The 10,329-nt window shown below is 39.9% G+C and overlaps 2 pseudogenes; both read left to right on the top strand.

Moving 5' to 3' along the window:
- Positions 1-1,010: 1,010 nt before the first annotated feature.
- On the top strand, positions 1,011-1,894 carry LOC147016063 (cofilin-2 pseudogene; annotated as a pseudogene).
- A 7,334-nt stretch (positions 1,895-9,228) lies between these two features.
- Positions 9,229-10,060, top strand: LOC147016064 (cofilin-2 pseudogene; annotated as a pseudogene).
- Positions 10,061-10,329: the final 269 nt, after the last annotated feature.

Consider the following 10,329-nt stretch of genomic DNA (forward strand, 5'->3'; position numbering starts at 1 on the left):
CAAGTTCATCAGTTCCTTGCCATACAGCACAACTGATGGAATCAAAAGATCCGAGTGCTACAAGGTCTCTTCCTTCTGCACTGCCCCTGCAGTTTGCTCTACTTCTGTCCTTCTTCCCACCGGTGATCGCTGATCACTTCGTCACATGGTGATTGTTCCCCACCAACCAAATTCGTTCCTATCAACATTAACATCCTGACTGAGCTGTTGAAATGATACAAAACATACCGAGTGAGATGAGCTGTTGAAAGATGTTGAAATGACGAGCCCCCCCCCCCCCCCCCGTCGATCCCAACTATTGGCTTAAGGACAAATCCCTGAGCTTCCTTTTGTTGTCGAGATGCCAATACCTCCTCCAGAGCCACGGCCTTCCCCACCTCGTGAGACTCCGGCACGAGCCACTGATCCCGCAGCAATGGCTTTCACAACACCTATCCAGCTATATGATAGTTCCACTTTCTCTATTTCCTCGGTACCCACTCTGAGGCACACAACTCGACAGAGATGCCTTCTGAAACATCGAACAGATTTCATACTTCAGGAATGATGCTAATAATATTGGGGCAGAATAAACCCCAGTAGTTGGAGGGAAGCCCCTGTGCTAATCCTGTAATAACACCGGTTATCAAACATCTCTTGCACCAACAATGCATTTTCCACACGGATAGTTGATATTTATTCCCTTATTACAATGTCATCCACGATAGTGAACTACGTTTGTGTGACCAAAAGTTCGGCTCTGCATGCATACGGTTTGTTGATTCCCATGTTTGTGTGGATTGTCTTCAGACAGACGAGTGAGGACATGAGGTTCCTCCGAAGGTTGATGATGGTGTATTCTTTGCAGCCCTGAATTTGCCAAAGGTCTCATTTTGGCCTGAGGGAGCTGTTTGCATTCTCTCAGCAAAGCTATCTTTCTTCATCCCTTTGTGACATGTTTAAGTGAATCAAGAAGAAATGTTTTTCAAAAAGGGAGAGGAAAAGAATGAAGTCACCCCATTATACATTCATGGAGCTGGGTGGGAGGTGTTCCGGCACTGGGATAAATACTCCTCGTCGTTTCATCACCGTTAGTGTTGTGATTCGTTTTATTGTCTCGTCCCTCTCCACTTGAGGGTCTCTCGAGCCGGTGCTGACGCGGTGCGTGGAACTCTTCAGCTTTCCTCTGTCAGCGTGAACCCTTTTGTCATCCCTTGCCAGGACCTCTGCAGACTTCTTCCTTCCATCCTTCTTACCTTTATCCAAGACTCGAGCCAAAACTCCTCCAACATGACCTCTCGTGTGATCATTCATGATTCTGTGATGGAAGTCTTCAATGAAATGAAGGCTTACAAGACAGCAACTCAGGATGATGTAAAGAAACACAAAAAAGCGGTTTTCCTTTGCTTCAATGATGACCGCTCAGAAATTCAACTGGAGGAGAATAAGCAGATCCTGGTGGGTGATATTAGAAACTCTGTGGATGATCCTTTCCTGATGTTCATGGACATGCTCCCTCCCAATGACTGCCGCTACTCCCTTTACCTTGCCTCTTATGAGACCAAGGAGACAAAGAAAGAAGAATTAGTGTTCGTTTCCTGGTGTCCAGATTCGACATCAGCACAGTTGAAAATGTTGCACTCTGGTGCACTGAATTCCATCAAGATGATGTTCCCTGGTATCCAACATGAGTGGCACATGAACTACTTTGAAGATGGAATGGATCGTAAGGGATTTGCTGAAATGCTTGGGGATTCAGTAATTGCTTTGGAAGGTAAACCAATATGAGAGATGGTTCAGTTGTCTTTGTGTGACTTCACACTGATTCTACTTTGTTTCTCCACCTCCCCTCTGCCCCCCCCATCAAAAATAAATAAATAAATGAATATCCATCATGTACAATGCGTCAGCTTCTTTCCCCCACCCTCGGGTCGCACTGAATAAAAAAAGAGGATTTTTAGCTCGTCCAACGCCGAAGTCGAGAGGACCTTGTTCAGCCAGAACAACGTCCTTCAATACTTCCTAACTTCCAGCAATGGGCCCATTGACATTTTTTATTTTCTTCCAAACTCCTCCGAGGTGGTTCATCGGATCGCTTTTTAAACTCGGCATTGATGATTCATGACATCGAAGCGCAAAAACGAATGGAGCCTTTAAAAAAATTAATGTTCCATCAACCTGGTGAGAATTATCAAATTAACTCAAAATGTAATCGATGTTTGTTTGTCAATCACAAATCAAAAAATCCTCCTCGTGTTGAATTAACGGTTAAGGAGGCTGGATTTTTAAGAACTTAAGGTCTTGAGTTCAAGTACCTGTCATGCTGTTGAGATAACAACAGGGGGGTTGACTCAGCCGTTCATCCTTCTGAGGTCGGCAAAGTGAGTACCATCGTACTGCTAACAGGGGCACTGCACTTGCAGCACAGCTGCTCTTTCAGAGATGATGCAACCAGCAGCCACAGTCTGCATTCCAAACAACAACGTCTGAATAGTTGAGAAGAGAAACATCATTGTCGTTTCGTCATTATTTCAGTCAACCTCTTCATTAAATTTCATCCTCATCATTGTTTAATTCAATCCCTTAATGTGATAAATGCCCTTTTTCTTTGAAGTTGGATAAAGCGGAAGGGCAGGACAGTGGGGAACACAGACATTAGGAGATCTGTGGAAGAGAGAGGGATGGGGCAGGAAATACGGGGTAAACAAGATGGACATTACAGAGACTTTCAGGAAGGAAAGCAGGGAAATTGAAGGAGGTGGGATTGGGGGGGATTAACGGGGGTAGAAAAGATCGAGGATTTGGATGGGGGACAATCAGAGATGGGACTGAACAACTGTATGTAAGGCCTGATGGGAAGAATGGAATTGAACAGAGTGAGGGAGTGTATTCCAAAAGCGGGAAAAATGAGGAATGAAAGAGTGAAGGTGAGCAGTGATTCGTGATTTTGGTAGTTTTACCAGAAGAGGGTTGTTGGCGGACCTTGAGCGCCATGCAGAAATATGTTGGGGACATATCGCAGACAGATCAAGGGGGGCGAGACCTTCGAGGTTCGTTCCAGTCACCCGGTTTGAGTTCCGTTGGTTGTTTCCAATCCACCGCAACTGTCAGTCGACACCACCCTTCCAAATTTTCATCTTTTGTTGCCTTCGAGCCTGGAATTAAAATGAAATTGTGGTTGAAATGATGGAGGTGAAATGGCGTTGTTGTTGAAATGATTCAGGTGAAATTACATTGTTGTTGAAATCATACAGGTGAAATGACATTGTTGTTGAAAGGATACAGGTGAAATGACATTGTTGTTGAAATGATAAAGGTTAAATGATATTGTCGTTGAAAGGATACAGGTGAAATGACATTATTGTTGAAATGATACAGGTGAAATGACATTATTGTTGAAATGATACAGGTGAAATGACATTGTTGTTGAAATGATACAGGTGAAATGACATTATTTTTGAAATGATAAAGGTGAAATGACATTATTGTTGAAATGATGCAGGTGAAATTACATTGCTGTTGAAATGATGCAGGTGAAATGACATTATTGTTGAAATGATACAGGTGAAATGACATTGTTGTTGAAATGATACAGGTGAAATGACATTGTTGTTGAAATGATACAGGTGAAATTACATTATTGCTGAAATGATACAGGTGAAATGACATTATTGTTGAAATGATGCAGGTGAAATTACATTATTGTTGAAATGATACAGGTGAAATGACATTATTGTTGAAATGATACAGGTGAAATGACATTGTTGTTGAAATGATACAGGTGAAATGACTGTTGTTGAAACGACATGGGTGAAATGACATTTTTGTTGAAATGATGCAGGTGAAATGACATTATTGTTGAAATGATACAGGTGAAATGACATTTTTGTTGAAATGATACAGATGAAATGGTGTTATTGTTGAAATGATGCAGGTGAAATGACATTATTGTTCTAATGATGCAGGTGAAATGACATTATTGTTGAAATGATACAGATGAAATGGTGTTATTGTTGAAATGATGCAGGTGAAATGACATTATTGTTGAAATGATACAGGTGAAATGACATTTTTGTTGAAATGATACAGGTGAAATGACATTATTGTTGAAATGATACAGATGAAATGGTGTTATTGTTGAAATGATGCAGGTGAAATGAGATTATTGTTCTAATGATGCAGGTGAAATGACATTATTGTTGAAATGATGCAGGTGAAATGACATTATTGTTGAAATGATACAGGTGAAATGACATTATTTTTCTAATGATGCAGGTGAAATGACATTATTGTTGAAATGATACAGGTGAAATGACATTATTGTTGAAATGATACAGGTGAAATGACATTATTGTTGAAATGATACAGGTGAAATTACATTATTGCTGAAATGATACAGGTGAAATGACATTATTGTTCTAATGATGCAGGTGAAATGACATTATTGTTGAAATGATGCAGGTGAAATGACATTATTGTTGAAATGATACAGGTGAAATGACATTATTTTTCTAATGATGCAGGTGAAATGACATTATTGTTGAAATGATACAGGTGAAATGACATTATTGTTGAAATGATATAGGTGAAATTACATTATTGCTGAAATGATACAGGTGAAATGACATTATTGTTGAAATGATGCAGGTGAAATTACATTATTGTTGAAATGATACAGGTGAAATGACATTATTGTTGAAATGATACAGGTGAAATGACATTATTGTTGAAATGATACAGGTGAAATGACATTGTTGTTGAAATGATACAGGTGAAATGACATTGTTGTTGAAACGACATGGGTGAAATGACATTATTGTTGAAATGATACAGATGAAATGGTGTTATTGTTGAAATGATTCAGGTGAAATGACATTATTGTTCTAATGATGCAGGTGAAATGACATTATTGTTGAAATGATACAGGTGAAATGACGTTATTGTTGAAATGATACAGGTGAAATGACATTATTGTTGAAATGATACAGGTGAAATGACATTATTGTTGAAATGATACAGGTGAAATGACATTATTGTTGAAATGATACAGGTGAAATGACATTGTTGTTGAAATGATACAGGTGAAATGACATTGTTGTTGAAATGATAAAGGTGAAATGACATTATTGTTGAAATGATACAGGTGAAATGACATTATTGTTGAAATGATACAGGTGAAATGACATTATTGTTGAAATGATACTGGTGAAATGACATTATTGTTGAAATGATACAGGTGAAATGACATTATTGTTGAAATGATACAGGTGAAATGACATAATTGTTGAAATGATACAGGTGAAATGACATTATTGTTGAAATGATACAGGTGAAATGACATTATTGTTGAAATGATACAGGTGAAATGACATTATTGTTGAAATGATACAGGTGAAATGACATTATTGTTGAAATGATACAGGTGAAATGACATTGTTGTTGAAATGATACAGGTGAAATGACATTGTTGTTGAAACGACATGGGTGAAATGACATTATTGTTGAAATGATACAGATGAAATGGTGTTATTGTTGAAATGATACAGGTGAAATGACATTATTGTTGAAATGATACAGGTGAAATGACATTATTTTTCTAATGATGCAGGTGAAATGACATTATTGTTGAAATGATACAGGTGAAATGACATTATTGTTGAAATGATACAGGTGAAATGACATTATTGTTGAAATGATACAGGTGAAATTACATTATTGCTGAAATGATACAGTTGAAATGACATTATTGTTGAAATGATACAGGTGAAATGACATTATTGTTGAAATGATACAGGTGAAATGACATTGTTGTTGAAATGATACAGGTGAAATGACATTGTTGTTGAAACGACATGGGTGAAATGACATTATTGTTGAAATGATACAGATGAAATGATGTTATTGTTGAAATGATTCAGGTGAAATGACATTATTGTTCTAATGATGCAGGTGAAATGACATTATTGTTGAAATGATACAGGTGAAATGACATTATTGTTGAAATGATACAGGTGAAATGGTGTTATTGTTGAAATGATACAGGTGAAATGACATCATTGTTGAAATGATACAGGTGAAATGACATTATTGTTGAAATGATACAGGTGAAATGACATTATTGTTGAAATGATACAGGTGAAATGACATTATTGTTGAAATGATACAGGTGAAATGACATTATTGTTGAAATGATACAGGTGAAATGACATTGTTGTTGAAATGATACAGGTGAAATGACATTGTTGTTGAAACGACATGGGTGAAATGACATTATTGTTGAAATGATACAGATGAAATGGTGTTATTGTTGAAATGATGCAGGTGAAATGACATTATTGTTCGAATGATGCAGGTGAAATGACATTATTGTTGAAATGATACAGGTGAAATGACATTATTGTTCGAATGATGCAGGTGAAATGACATTGTTGTTGAAATGATACAGGTGAAATGACATTATTGCTGAAATGATGCAGGTGAAATGACATTGTTGTTTGAATGATACAGGTGAAATGGCGTTGTTATTGAAATGATGTTGGTTAAAGTGTGATGTCATTGTTGACGATTTTGCATTCAAGAAAAGTAGCTGTGTGTGTGTGTGTATATGTGTGTGTGTGTGTGTGTGTGTGTGTGTGTGTGTGTGTGTGTGTGTGTGTGTGTGTGTGTGTGTGTGTGTGTGTGTGTGTGTGTGTGTGTGTGTGTGTGTGTGTGTGTGTGTGTGTGTCAGTCTCATTTCTGAACCATCAGGAAGATCGTGGTAAAACAACAATGTGTAAATTTTGATGAAATGTAACCTTATTTGACAAGTTTGTGAACATCAGTAATCATATATTCCGTAACAAATCAACGTGCTAGTCTCTGTCATGTTTGTCTTCATTTTAATTTAATATCTTGCCAAAACGAAGTTTTTGCAAGATATGTTCGTCAGCTTGTATGTTTTTTTTTGTTTTGTTTGTCTGTAATCACGTATAAAAAATTCTGCAGAGCACAGTTATCATTGGAAATTTTTGTAACCGCATATCAGAGGCCTATAGAGGTCCCTTTCAGTGCACAAAATTTTGAAGGTCAAGGTCAAAGGTCAAGGTCACTTTGTCGCAAATCAGGGGAGTCGACAAAACCCTTATTTTTTGAGTAATTTTGATCAGATCGTCTTAAAACTTCATGGAAATATAGTTCATGGTCTGGCACTCAGCTGATTAATTTTTGGTGGCGATTGGCCTTGACCTTCATGGTTAGTGCCTCAGGTCAAACATATTTGACCCCAAGGTCAAATTTTCAAGTTTTAGGAACCATATCGTGTAGTACCTCAAATTGAACACCTCGATGAGTGCTTTCTAGATATGTCAAGCTTGAGACATTTTGACGTCATTTGATGTTATGAGGCAAAAGCATATTTTTCATGGTTACTCTGTGGAACGATTTTCATCGGAATCTCTCGTAGGCAGATATTCCTCAAGGAGTCGCTCCTGGTGGATAGCAGTTCTGTTCACTTCAGTGTGACCTTAAAGAAGTCACACGTGGTCACCTTTTGGCAAGATACGGGTCACCCTGCAGGTGACATTGGTTTATTTTAATTTTTTCATTTTAAGACATTGCATTTTGACCATATTTGAAAAAATGGCTCTTGTTGTTGTTTTGGTTGCCGACTCGTTCCGCGATGCATTCTCTCCTTCAAATGTGCATTGGGTTTCATGCACCGAATCTTCCCCAAGCTGTCAAATAGATTGATCCTGCCCTTGGGTCCTCCACCTTGTGAGAGGATAAGCTGCTGCAGGAACACCGCATCACCATTGAACTTGTAAAGCAAAAAAGCCCAAAAAGAATCTGGTAGCAGAGAAATCCGGATGGGAACTGAAGTGGAGCTTCGATGCCATGAACGACATGGACGCCCGTTTACACTTTTGACCCTGTCGATCATCACTTCACGACTCACCTGGTGTCTTCATTCCCATGGCCTTTCTGTGAGAGATCTGGACACAGAGACGATGTAGTTGTCCAATGTACGGATTCCCCGATCAAACGGCAGGTTTGTTGAAACTCATCATCGGCTCTCCCGGGCCAATCACTCATACGGCCAGAAGTCCAAGGCCTCCTCAGGAGTGCACCACTGACCTCAGTTGATATTAGTGATCCGGTCTACCTTCATGCTGATCACAACAAATCTCAGGTCCAGCAACACCACTTGGTAACCGCTGTCAATGACAGTTGGTATGATATTCACAAGTTCATCAGTTCCTTGCCATACAGCACAACTTATGGAATCAAAAGATCCGAGTGCGACAAGGTCTCTTCCTTCTGCACTGATCCTGCAGTTTGCTCTACTTCTGTCCTTCTTCCCACCGGTGATCGCTGATCACTTCGTCACATGGTGATCGTTCCCCACCAACCAAGTTCGTTCCTATCAACACTAACATCCTGACTGAGCTGTTGAAATGATACAAAACATACCGAGTGAGATGAGCTGTTGAAAGATGTTGAAATGACGAGCCCCCCCCCCTAGTTGATCCCAACTATTGGCTTCAGGACAAATCCCTGAGCTTTCTTTTGTTGTCGAGATGCCAATACCTCCTCCAGAGCCTCGGCCTTCCCCACCTCGTGAGACTCCGGCACGAGCCACTGATCCCGTAGCAATGGCTTTCACAACACCTATCCAGCTATATGATAGTTCCACTTTCTCTATTTCCTCGGTACCCACTGTGAGGCACACAACTCGACAGAGATGCCCTTTGAAACATCGAACAGATTTCATACTTCAGGAATGATGCTAATAATATTGGGGCAGAATAAACCCCAGTAGTTGGAGGGAAGCCCCTGTGCTATTCCTGTAATAACACCGGTTATCAAACATCTCTTGCACCAACAATGCATTTTCCACACGGATAGTTGATATTTATTCCCTTATTACAATGTCATCCACGATGGTGAACTACGTTTGTGTGACCAAAAGTTCGGCTCTGCATGCATACGGTTTGTTGATTCCCATGTTTGTGTAGATTGTCTTCACACAGACGAGTGAGGACATGAGGTTCCTCCGAAGGTTGATGATGGTGTATTCTTTGCAGCCCTGTATTTGCCAAAGGTCTCATTTTGGCCTGAGGGAGCTGTTTGCATTCTCTCAGCAAAGGGATCTTTCTTCATCCCTTTGTGACATGTTTAAGTGAAGCAAGAAGAAATGTTTTGCAAAAAGGGAGAGGAAAAGAATGAAGTCACCCCATTATACATTCATGGAGCTGGGTGGGAGGTGTTCCGGCACTGGGATAAATACTCCTCGTCGTTTCATCACCGTTTGTGTTGTGATTCGTTTTATTGTCTCGTTCTTCTCCACTTGAGGGTCTCTCGAGCCGATGCTGACGCGGTGCGTGGAACTCTTCAGGTTTCCTCCGTCAGCTTGAATCCTTTTGCCGTCCCTTGCCAGGACCTTTGCAGACTTCTTCCTTCTATCCTTCTTACCTTTATCCAAGATTCGAGCCAAAAGTCCTCCAACATGACCTCTGGTGTGATCATTCATGATTCTGTGATGGAAGTCTTCAATGAAATTAAGGCTTACAAGACAGCAACTCAGGATGATGTAAAGAAACACAAAAAAGTGGTTTTCCTTTGCTTCAATGATGACTGCTCAGAAATTCAACTGGAGGAGAATAAGCAGATCCTGGTGGGTGATATTAGAAACTCTGTGGATGATCCTTTCCTGATGTTCATTCACTTGCTCCCTCCCAATGACTGCCGCTACTCCCTTTACCTTTGCCTCTTATGAGACCAAGGAGACAAAGAAAGAAGAATTAGTGTTCGTTTCCTGGTGTCCAGATTCGACATCAGCACAGTTGAAAATGTTGCACTCTGGTGCACTGAATTCCATAACGAAGATGTTCCCTGGTATCCAACATGAGTGGCACCTGAACTCCTTTGAAGATGGAATGGATCGTAAGGGATTTGCTGAAATGCTTGGGGATTCAGTCATTACTTTGGAAGGTAAACCAATATGAGAGATGGTTCAGTTGTCTTTGTGTGACTTCACACTGATTCTACTTTGTTTCTCCACCTCCCCTCTGCCCCCCCCATCAAAAATAAATAAATAAATGAATATCCATCATGTACAATGCGTCAGCTTCTTTCCCCCACCCTCGGGTCGCACTGAATAAAAAAGAGGTATTTTCGCTCGTCCAACGCCGAAGTCGAGAGGACCTTGTTCAGCCAGAACAACGTCCTTCAATACTTCCTAACTTCCAACAATGGACCCATTGACATTTGTTGTTTTCTTCCAAACTCCTCTGAGGTGGTTCAACGGATCGCTTTTTAAACTTGGCATTGATGATTCATGACATCGAAGCGCAAAAACGAATGGAGCCTTTA

The sequence above is a fragment of the Eptatretus burgeri genome, chromosome 12 (assembly GCF_056783735.1).
Source record: "Eptatretus burgeri isolate ZD-2024b chromosome 12, Ebu_testis_v1, whole genome shotgun sequence".
Taxonomy (NCBI): Eukaryota; Metazoa; Chordata; class Myxini; order Myxiniformes; family Myxinidae; genus Eptatretus; species Eptatretus burgeri.